General features: G+C 35.9%; 1 non-coding gene across 1 annotated transcript; it reads right to left on the reverse strand.

Annotated features, from left to right (window-relative positions):
• Positions 1-1,791: 1,791 nt before the first annotated feature.
• On the reverse strand, positions 1,792-1,897 carry LOC114043470. The gene has a single exon (XR_003569123.1). It is a non-coding gene; the product is annotated as a U6 spliceosomal RNA (small nuclear RNA).
• Between the last annotated feature and the right edge of the window lie 10,583 nt (positions 1,898-12,480).

A 12,480-nucleotide genomic window follows, 5' to 3' on the forward strand; every position in this document is an offset into this window, starting at 1 on the left:
TATTTATTTACTGCTGTCTACTTTGTCTACTTTGTTCCAAGTAAAATGAGCAGAACAAAGAAAGTGTTATATACAGTAACAGCAATATTATTTTAAGAACAACTTTGAGTGACTAAGTAATTTTGACTACTATAAATACCCAAATTAACTACAAAGGACATATGAAGGACGACGCTATCTTTATCCAGAAAAAAACTGATAAATAGATGTATAGAATGGTTTTACATATATAATATGTATATATATATACATATACAATAGTTTTACACATATACATATATTATGTCTAATGGCAACCATCTCTAAGGTACACAGGAGAGGAAAAAAGAAGGGGAAGGAAATTTATATGATAACTTTATTATATATTTAAAAGCAATAGCAAATTGTACATAATAGATTTGCAGTTGCATGTGCAATCATCTTTTTTTATTCTACTACATTACGGAAATGCTTGTTTTATTTCATAAATTGAAAAAATAAATTAAAAAATTTAAAGTATATTAATGTTGCAACAATGTGGAGAATTGTAAAGGATGGATTAGAGAGAGAAGAGATCAGTAAGGAAGCTATTAGAACAGACCAGCTAACAGTTGATTAGGACCTGGAAATAATGAAGGTAAAGAAGGGAACAAATGTGAAAGATTTTATAAAGGAATGATACTGGAAGAGCTCTAAAAAAAAAAAAGATCTGGCACCGTCTGCTGGAAATTGAGGAGAATTTAAGGCAGAATTAACAAGTTAGATATACTCTAGGCTTGTTAGGTGGTACCCAGAATGACCAAGAGGGACACTGACTTAAATCACTAGCAAATACTAGGATTATTTATTAAAGGAAGTATTTGTCTATATCTTTAAAGAGAAATGATAATCACTGTAATCTACCATAGCTTAGTCAAGAATGGGTCATGCCATCATCTCATTTTCCTTTTTTAGGCTTAATAGACAGGTAGATCAGGAAAATGGTACATTCATATTAAATGTATATAACCTATGGCTCAAAGTCCATTTGCATAAAATTATCTTCATTGGTGGAGACTGAGGGAAGCAGGAGATTGGAACCACAAGCTTGACCATTCTGCTTTCCTTGGAGAAAGAGTACTAGTAGTAGAGTTATATATATATACTCCTTTAAATATTGTTAGCCTATTAATGATTTAAATAATTCAAGTTATGCTCTTGATTGCTAATTCTTAGTGGGGGAACATATGCCACAATTTATATATCCAAGGCTTGACTCCTTTCCTACCAAAAGCCAGTTCCATAATGAACACAGCAAATAGCAAATAAATTCATATATCGGAGTTAACAGCAAAACAGAAATCAGAGACGGTATACATATGAGAATATACCAGATAATACAGAGGGAATGAGCTCTCCTATTGGGAGTGAGATAACTCAGTTCAACTAAGAGTCTCAGATCTCACCCAAGAGGAAATTTCCCAGTCTCTAGTGTAGTAAGCTGGGGATAGGGAAATGACCAAACTTCTCTATATGTTGGCTTTTTCCCAGAGTCTTTCTCTCCCTTCTGAGACCTGAAGAGAGTATGAAATGGTATTACTTCTCTCTCAAAGTTGGAAGCCAGAAAACCAAGATCACTCTTATCTCAAGCTCTCACCAACTCTCTCTTCATTCAGGCACAGAGCATTGAATAATCAATCTCTACCAATAAGGAGAGTTTTGTGCAAGTAACCTTTAAATGACGGGTTATACAGATTTCATCTGTAAAATTGAGTTAATTTCACAATGATATATTTTCAAAATTAATTTATTTATTTTTAGTTTTCAACATTCAAAAATATGGAACGCTTCATGAATTTGCATGTCATCCTTGCACAGGGGGCATGCTAACCTTCTCTGTATCATTCTGATTTAGTATATGTGCTGCCGAAGTGAGCACCTCAATGATATATTTTAAGAAGCACACTGAAAACTTGGAGAAGGGCCAGAGAGTAAGGTGACCAGGTTGGTATGGAATCTCCAGTCTGTACCATGAAGGAACTAGGAAGACTTTGAAGGAAAATGATAACTATCTTCAAATATGTGAAAGGTTTTCATATGAAAGACAAATTCAACTTATTCTTCTTGGTGCCAAAGGGTAGGAGAAATAGGCAAAAGTTGCTGAGAGGAAGATTTAGGATTGATGTAAGAAAAAAATCCTCATTAACAATCAGAATTATCCAAAAGTTGAATGGGCTGCCTCAAGACATATTCTCCTCTACTAGAAGTCTTCAAGAGAAAATTTGATGAGTATTTGTAGAAGGCAGTGTACCGACCTAATTCTTCATCAGTTCTGGGTTGGACCAGATGGCCTCTGAGATCCCTTCTAATTCTATGTTTTTTCAAAGTTCTCATTATTTTGCTAGATACTATTCCAACAATATTACATCAATTTACATTTTCACTAGGATTCTAATAGCATATGTTTCCTCACAGTTCTGTCAATGTTGAATTTTATATTTTTCAAATTTGATAAGTTTATAAAATGCCAATTCAAAGTAGTTTTAATTTGCATACAATCTCTGAAGCACCAAAATTGTGTATTACCCAAAAGGCAGTGGAGATGTGCACAGTGATGGGCTTGAGTAGGCTGCAACTCGTTACAATACAAGTAAGCAGTAATATCATTAATCAGTCAGTTGACAAGCATTTATTAAGCACTTCCTATGTACCAGACACTATGCTAAGCACTTGGGATACAAATACAAGCGGAAAAAAAAAGACAGTCCTTGCCCTAAAAGATCTTACATTCTAGGGGGGAAGACAACACATACAAAGGGAAGTAAAAAGGATGGATGGAGAAGAAGGTACCCATATGGGGGCATGGTGGCTAAATCTGGAGAATGAGGGGTGGCTGGTCTGGGGCTTTTCCTAAAAATGGAGGTATAAAAAAGTCATCAAAGGAATGTATGAGTAAAATTTTTTTTTTAAAAAGATAGGCTCCTAGGTGGTGCAGTGGATAGAGCTCCGGCCTTAGAGTCAGGAGAACCTAAGTTCAAATCTAGCCTCAGACACTCCACACTTACTAGCTGTGTGACTCTGGGCAAATCACTTAACCCCATTGCCTCACCAAAAAGAAAAAAAAAAGATAGGCTGATCACATGGTAAGAGTAAAAGATCAATGATGGACAGTGTGTGTGCTCCATTGGCAGCCTCACAATATCAAAATAAAGCAAGGAAAGTTCCTGCCCTCAACCTCTGCCTAGCATATTCAGTAGATCCCCTGTGATAAACTTAAAAGAGACCATGGAAAAGAGTTGTACAGGATGTGTAGGCATGGAGAAGTTACAGCTTTCGTGATTGGAAGGAGCATATAAATTAGTGAGATCACAGTTCTATTTGAGTATTTCCATATTCTCTAATTATAGAGCCTAAGCAGTTTTTGAATGACTATAAATAATTTGCACTCCTTTCTTGGAGAATTGGATGTTTCTACTTTACCATTTATCTTTAAGAAGCTGCTGTTAATCTTGTACATTTGTATTAGTTTCTTATAGACTCTGGTCACCAAAATTTTATTAGATATCTTTATCCCCAAAACCATTTCCCAGTTTGTTTTTTTATTGCTCTTCAAAACATTTTATTTTCATGTAATCAAATCCACTACGTGGCCGATATCTTCCATTTGTTGAATAAGAATTGATCTTCCCCAGACAAATAAGATAAATATAAAATTCCTTTTTCTTCCATTCTTTTCAATATTTAGATTATTGATCTAATTGGAATGTACTGTGGCTTATGGTGCAAGGCATGGGTCTAAATCTATTTTCATTCAGCTGTTATCCAATTTTTCCAATAGTTATTGAATAACGTTCCTTTCTCAGTTTTGTAATCTTGAGTTTAACAAATGCTAATCTATTGTATGCCTTTCTTGTGTTTTCTTTCATTTCTCCACATTTCTTTGCCTCAACTACCATCTTTTCACACTTTACTAACTTTCATACTTTATACTTTCATATTTTACCAACTACCAAGACTACCATCTTTTCATACTGAAACTTGTGCAATCTTTACATCTTCTTCATTGATTGTTAATTCATCTTTTTCATTTTTCATACTGGTAATTTGGTTTTCTCCTTTCTTTTCTTAATAAAATTAGCTAATGGATTATCTGTTTGTTTTTTTAAATAGCTCCTGGTTTTATTTATTAATTCAATTTTTTAATTTAAATTTTGTTAATCTCTCCTTTGCTTTTCCAGATTTCTATTTTGGTGTTTAATTGGGAGTTTTTAATTGGTTGGTTTTCTAGTTTTATTTGGTTGCACGCCCAATTCATTGATCTGTTCTTTCTCTCTTTTACTGATGAAAGAGTTTAAAGATAAGAAGTTCCCCGATTACTGCTTTTGCCACATCCCAAAAGTTTTGGTGTATTGTTTTATTGTCATTATTTTTAATGAAATTATTGATTCTTTTTATAATTTGTTTTTTGACCCACCCATTCTTTTGTATTAAGTTATTTAGTTTCCAACTAATTTTTAATCTTTCTGTCTTTTCATTGAATGTAATTTTTATTGCGTTACGGTCAGCAAAACATTCTGCTTCTCTGCATTTGTCTGTGAGGTTTTTATGCCCCAATAATGGTCAATTTTTATGAAAGTGCCATGTACAGTTGAGAATAGGCATATTCATTTCTATTCCCATTCAATGTTCTCCAAAGGGCTAGCATATTTAACTTTTCTAAAATTCTATTTAGGTCCTTAACTTCTTTTCTGTTTATTTTTGGTTCAATTAACTAGATCTCAGATGTGTAAATTGAGATTCACAAATATTATAGTTTTGGGGGCAGCTAAGTGGTGCAATGGATAGAGCACCAGGCCTAGAGTCAAGAAGACTCATCTTCATTGAGTTCAAATCTGACCTCAAACACTTACTAGCTGTGAGACCCTGGACAAGTCACTTCACACTGTTTGCCTCAGCTTCCCCTTGAGCTGGAGAAGGAAATGGCAAACCACTGCAGTATCTTTGCAAAGAAAACCCCAAATGGGGTCATAAATAGTGGGACACAACTGAAAATAAAACAATAACAACATTATAGTTTTACTCTCTTTTTCTTCCTTTCTTCATTTAACTCCTCCTTTAAGAATTTAAATGCTACACCATTTGGTTTACATATATTTAGTAACAATATTAATTCATTGTCTTTGATAGCTTTTAGGAAAATGCAGTTTTCTTGCTTATCTAATTAGGTCTAGTTTTGCTCTTGCTTTGTCTGAAGTCATGATTGTTACCCCTGCCTTTTTTACATTCTGCTCCACCCCTCTGGCCCTTTATTTTAGCTCTGTGTTTATTTTTCTGTCTCAAGTATGTTTCTTGTAAACAACATATTGTTGGATTCTGGTTTCTAATCCATTCTTCTATCTTCTTCCATTTTATGGGTGAGTTCATCCCATTCCCATTCACAGTTAAGATTACTTGCTGTAAATTAGCTTTCATCCCATTCTCTTATCTTTCTCTTTTCCCCCCTCTTTAATAGTCTCTTTTGTATACCTTTCCTTCCTAGTTCCATGTTAGGTAAAATGTATTTCTGTATCCAACAATGTGTATTCTTTCATCCTTTAACCAGTTAAGATGAGAATGAGGTTCAAGTGTCATCTACTGCGATTCTACTATCCCTTGCTTGTTGTATAATGTCATTTTTTGGTGAGATAATTTTCCCCATTCTTCTTCTCCCTTTCCCACTCTCTCAGTGAATTCTTCTCCCCCATTCATTCCATTTTTTTTTGAGATCATCTAACCACAACAGAATTACACACAGGCCCTCTGTCTGATTAGATTCTCTTTATGACTTCTGATGATGATAAATTTCTGAATGGTTACAAGAATCATTTCTCCATATAAGACTGTAAATTGTTCAACCTTCTTTAGTCCCTTAAGATTTCTCATTCATCTTTACCTTTTTATGCTTCACCTCACTCCTGAATTTGTATTTCATATTCTCTACTCAGCTCTGATCATCTCATCAGGAATTTTTGGATGTCCTTTATTTCATTAAAGATCTATTTTTCCCCTATAGGATGATACTCAGTTTTGCTGGGTAGGTTATTCTTTGCTATAAGCCTAGATCCTCTTCTTTCTAGAATATCATATTCTAAGCTCTCTTAATCTTTATAGTAGTGGTTGCTAAATCTTGTGTTATCTTGATTATGGCTACTCAGTACCTGAATTCTTTCTTTGCAGCTGCTTGCAGTATTTTTTTCTTCACTTGGGTGTTCTTTTGCCTATAAATATTCCTGGGACTTTTCGTTTTAGGGTTTCCTCCAGAAGGTGACTAGTGGATTCTTTAAATTTCTACTTTTCTCTGTGGTTACAAGATAGCTGGACAGTTTTCTGACAGCATCTATCTTTAGGGTTCTTCTGACAATTTCACAGCAGTATTAGCTATTTTTTTGTTTTATTATTTTTTTCTTACTTGTATTTTATTTTTTCCAATTACCTGTAAAGATAGTTTTCAACATTCATTTTTGGAAAATTTTGAGTCCCAAATTTTTCTTCCTCCCTCTCTCCCCTCACCCCTCCCAAAGATAGCAAGCAATCTGATTTGGTTATACACATACAATCATGTTAAATATATTTCCACATTAGTCATTTTGTGAAAGAACAATCAGAACAAAAGGGAAAAACCTCAAGAAAGAAAAAACAAAAAAGTGAAAATACTATGCTTTGATATGCATTCAGACTCCATAGTTCTTTCTCTGGATGTGGTTAGCATTTTCCATCATGAATCTTTTGGAATTGTCTTAGATCATTGTATTGCTGAGAAGAGCTAAGTCTATCACAGTTAATCATTGCACAATGTTGCTGCTGCTGTATACAATGTTCTCCTGGTTCTGCTCACTTAACTCAGGATCAGTTCATGTAAGTCTTTCCAGGTTTTTCTGAAATCTGCCTGCTCATCATTTCTTACAGAACAATAGTATTCCATTAAATTCATATACCACAACTTGTTCAGTAATTCCCCAATTGATGGACATCCCCTCAATTTCCAATTCTTTGCCACAAAAAAGAGCTGCTATAAATATTTATGTATATGTGGTTCCTTTTCTCTTTTTTATGATTTCTTTGGGATACAAACCTAGTAGTGGTGTTTCTGGATCAAAGGTTTGATTGCTATTTGAGTAGAATTCCAAATTACTCTCCAGAATGATTGGATCAGTTCACTGCTATCATTATTCCTAAGGTTAGATGAAATCTTTAGAGTTCCATGGTGGACTGAGGAGGAAGTCCTTGTCAAAATTGTTATGGAAAAATTGGAAATGCTATTAAATGAATAGTGAATAAATGTGTGCTTATGTACTATATAAGCACAAGGTCAATTCCGGTCTAACTAAAATCTTTTGGATTATATGAAGAAATTCACCACTGCAGTTCCAGTTTAGATCTATTGAGTGGGGCCCAAGAAATTAAGCAATTATACTGCTCTGTGTCATACTGTGCTGCCTACCCTATAGTTTCTAAAAATATATTGGAAGATTACTGATGTTCAACTAGAACACACAGAACTCTGTCATCATACTGTATCCAAATCTCATTTAAATTCATCAAACATTTATCAAGCATTTACAATGTATTAAGTTCACTATTGTTCTTCCAATAATGAAAGTAGAATCTGAAATCCCAGCTACTGCTGTGAAGAATCCAGCCTTAGGTCTTAAACCTTGCCAATCTCTGTCAGCTTCTAGGCACCATATTGCTGAACCAATATAGAAAACCTTTGTCTCTAGCCTCAGGCCTTTCACTACTTCTAAACATTCCTTCATCATTGAATTAGAACTTGAAGCACCAAGCTTCCTGGAACTTTCTGGTCCTTGAACTAATTTGTGCCCCCAGCCAAAATCTGTCCCATCTAATCCCTAATTATCTTTCTCCCTTCTTCTGTTACTGCCACTATAACCAGATGCCTGATTCTAGCATATGACTCCTCTTTCCCTTTCAGCCCCTGACGCCACATATTCCAGACCACCAGATCATATTTCAAAATCCAAAAGCTTCATCCACATCAGTCTATTTTCTACTCCACAAGACCTTAAGTGACACACCAGTTTGGGATTTACCTTCCTGAGTTCTCAAGATTGAAACATTTCCTCATTTTGCAGTCCCAGGTTCATTGTCAACCATTTAGAAAGTGTAATTCCATGATTTGGTGTGCTCCATCCACATTCCTAAACATCATCTCTTGGCTAACTTCCCCTGCCTTGGACCCATAGAAATGCAATGTAAAACAGAGTAGACACAGTTTTCCTGTCACTTTAAAAATTAGAAAAATTCAACCTCACACTCAGGTCACCTCCAAAGTCCAAAACAGACAATCCTTTTCCTCACAGCAAAAGTAATACACAAAAGAGGGAGAAAGCAGAAAAAGTAAGTACCCTAGTTTGGTTGGAGGTTAAAGTGATGTTGGAGGAGCAGACCTACCCCACTTGGACCATACCCCACTAGGCGAGGCTGCTTTTTCCTTATGTAAATTATGTTGTCCATGTGTGTCCACATGAGTTTGTCTAGATATATCTCACAGGGAGGAATGAAAAGATAATTCTAGAATCTCCTCCACATATCTTTCTACAAAGGAGACTTTTGATTCTTACCAGGAGAGAAACAGGAGTCTCATGTGGCCATGAGACTAACTGCTAGGGAAATACTGGGCTAGAATTATATCTATCTATCTATTATATTATAGATATAATACTAGGCTAGAATTATATCTATCTATCTATTCCCTCAAATATTGTTAGTCTAGGGGAAATAATTTTAGGTTCAGGCTATGTTTTTGGTCACTATCCTTTTAATGGAGAAGGAGTGCTCCAAGCTTTATCCAAAGATGTTTCTCTTTTTCCACCAAATGCCAGTTACACAAAGACTATCACATATAGTAAATAGCAAATATTCAATTTATCCAAGCCAAAAGCAAGCAGAAATCAGAGAAGTTATACAGACAATACACAGAGGGAACTACTGAAAAGGAAGCTATGAGAGCAAAAGAGAGAGAGACAGAGAGAGAGAGAGACAGAGTCCTTAATTTCACCCAAGGGAAAGTTCTCCAAAATCTCTATTGCAGTAAAATAGGAATAGGGACATGATCAAGGCACTGATTCCTCAACATATTGACTTCTTCCCTGAGTCTTTCTTTTCCTCCAAGAGCCTCTCCTTGAGGAGAATATGAAATCACATGTATCTTCTCTGAAAACTGGAAGCCAGAAGAGGTAGGATCTCTCCTCTCTCAAGTTCTTGCCAAAATCCCTCACACAGGCATGGAGCATTAAGTAATCATTTTCCATCAATAAGGAGAGTCTTATGCAAATTACTAGAGCCCAAAAGAGAGTCTTATGCAAATTACTTGAGCCCAAAGTTATACTTAAAAGGTATTGAAACCATCCTTAAGACATAATTGGTCCAGGGGAACTAAGGTTCAGCTCACTGACATAGCTTCCCGGTAGTCTAAATACAAGAATCCAGCACACAGGGAATCAATTGCTCTTTCCTCAAATTTCTGATCAGTAAGCCAGCATAAGCAATACAGAGTCAGGGAAGCTACTCCCAATTAAATCAATGATGTTTCCTTACTAAATAATCCTTTTTCTTCTATGTCTAAGTAAAACCTTTAGATGGCTATTAGATGGATTATGGATGTCTCATTTTGTTCCAATCTCAAACCTGAATCACCTCTCGCCTATAATATTTGCTTGTTAGATTTAAATGTTTTGTCAGTATATGAAAAAAAAGAATAGATATAATAAGCATAGTCAGAGGAAATAAATAAAAATCCTTGCCCTTAGCTTTTAGGAAACCAAGTCCCTTTGGACAGCCTAACACTAGAGCAGCTGTTGTCCTATCCCAGGTGACCTTGGTGAAAGAGAGCAAGTTGTCCAAAGCTGGCAGCTACCCCTGATTTGGAAAGTAGATTAGATAGATAGGTAGATAGATAGATAGACAGACAGACAGACAGACAGAGACAGAGAGAGACAGAGAGAGAGAGACAGAGAGAGAGAGAGATGATAGATAGAGCATTGACTAGAATTTCCAGGGAGGCAGATTTTGGCTTGACTTACAGAAACATTTATTACGAATTACAGCAAAAGGGATGTGTGCTACCTCAGTGGGCTCCTCCTCACGGAGGTCCTCAAGAAAAGGCCAAATGATATCTTGTCAGCTGTCTGTGCTGTAGAGGTATCTTGTTCAGGTTGCATATGATGGCCTCCCTTCAAATTCTGAGATGTGATTCTATGACAAAGAATCATGGAGAACTAAATCAATGGATCAGTGAATAATCCCTCAATAAACATGTATTAAGCTCCTACTACATGTCAGGCACTATGCTAAGTGCTAGTAATATGAAAAAAAAAGGCAAAAAACACTCCCTGACCTCAAGGAGTTTACAATCTAATGAGGAAGACAAATTGCAAACAAATATATACAAAGCAAGCTACATACAGGATAAAAGGCAATAATTGTGAGCGGGAAGGCATAAGAATTAAGAGGAGTTGGGAAAGACTTCCTATAAAAGATGGGATTTTATTTGAGACTTAGAGGAAGCCAAGGTGGAGTTGAGGAGGGAGAGCATTCCAGGCATGGAGTATAGCCAGAGAAAATGCCAGAGCCAAGAGGAATGCCTTTTTAGAGGAGAAAAACTACGGGAGCAGGACTTATAACATGTTGTTGATCAGTCATTTTTCAGTCACGTTGGACTCTCCTTGATCCCATTTAGAGTTTTCTTGGCAAAGACATTGGAGTAGTTTGCCATCTCCCTCTCCAGCTCATTTGACAGATAAGGAAACTGAGGCAAATAGGGTTAAATGACTTGCTCAGGGTCATACAGCTAGTAAGCGTCTGAGACTAGATTTGAACTCAGGAAGATGCATCTTCCTGACTCCAGGCCTGGCACTCTATCCATTGTACCACCTACCTGCCCCATTTATAACTTATAGCCCCTCTTAATTCCACTGCCTTTCCTCTTTCAATTATTTCCTATTTATCTTAAATATTGCTCACTTTATATACATTTGTTTGCACGATTTTTTTCCTATTAGATTATAAGCTCCTTGAGGGTAGGGATTGTCTTTTGCCTCTTTTTGAATCTGGGTGCTTAGTATCATACTTGACATTTAGTAGGTGCTTAATAAGTGTTTATTGATTGATTTATTGAAAACAAGGGGAGGAGTATTGAGGTTAGATTTAATAGTAGTTTTCAATGTTAGGCCAGCCCAAGCTGGGAGATGTTTGGACAACTGGACTTCATATTATTGATTGTTGTTTTTGTTCTCTTGGGGCTAGCCAGAAAGGAATCTTTAGAAGGTTGAAGGTAAAAAAAAAAAAAAAAAAAAACAAGCATAATTTCTGAGTCATCCAGGTTCCTGGTGAACGGGACTAATCTATGCTCACTCTGTAGGACCTTGTAGATTTTGCTTAGGCCCGGTTAAAAAGGAAATAAGGATAAAAGTCAAGGACAAATTCAATTTTTTTTCATTGCCCACCCTGATTCTCTCCCCTCCTTCCTCTGCCATCAGCTGTACCCAGAGCTATGGAAGGAAAGGACGTGAAATCTCATTCTAGTCCAACCCTTTCTTTTTTCAGATGAAGAAATGGAGGTCCATCAGTGGCACAGCCATTTTTCTTTCCAGTGATAAGCAAAGCATTTTATTTTTTTTAATTTTTAAAAATTTATTTATATTTAGCTTTCAACATTCACTTTTATAAGATTTTGAGTTCTAAATTTTTCCTTTTTCCTCTCCTCTCCCCTCCCCAAGATGGCATGCAATCTGATATAGACTATACATATACAATCATATTAAACATATTTTCACATTAGTCATATTGCAAAAGAAGAATCAGAACAAAAGGGGAAAACCACAAGGAAGGGGGGAAAAAGAACAAATAATATGCTTCAATCTGCATTCAGACTCCATAGTTCTTTCTTTGGATGTGCATAGCATTTTCTATCATGAGTCTTTTGGAATTGTCTTAGATCACTGCACTGCTGAGAAGAGCTAGGTTCATCAAAGTTGGTCATTGAACAATGTTGCTGTTACTGTGTACAACGTTCTCCTGGATCTGCTCACTTCACTCAGCATCAGTTCATGTAAATCTTTCCAGGTTTTTCCAAAATCTGCCTGCTCATAATCTCTTATGGAACACTCGTAGTCCATTACATTCATATGCCACAACTTGTTCAGCCACTCCTCAATTGATGGGCATCCCTTCAATTTCCAATTCTCTGCTACCACAAAAAGAGCTGCTATAAATATTTTTGTTGTACTAAATTTTTTTCCCTTTTTTTCTTTTTTATTTTTTAACATGTGTTTTTAAAACTTTGGGTTACAAATTTTCTCCCTTCCTCCCTCCCCACCCACCCTCATTGAAAAGGCAAGCATCTCGATACAGGTTATAGATGTGTAGTTATACAAAACACTTCCATAGTAGTCCTGTTGTGAAAAATTAAGTATATTTCCCTTCATCCTATCCTACCCCCCATTTATTCTATTCTCTCTTTTG

This window comes from Vombatus ursinus, unplaced genomic scaffold, assembly GCF_900497805.2.
Source record: "Vombatus ursinus unplaced genomic scaffold, bare-nosed wombat genome assembly UNPS02014768.1, whole genome shotgun sequence".
NCBI classification, from domain to species: Eukaryota; Metazoa; Chordata; class Mammalia; order Diprotodontia; family Vombatidae; genus Vombatus; species Vombatus ursinus.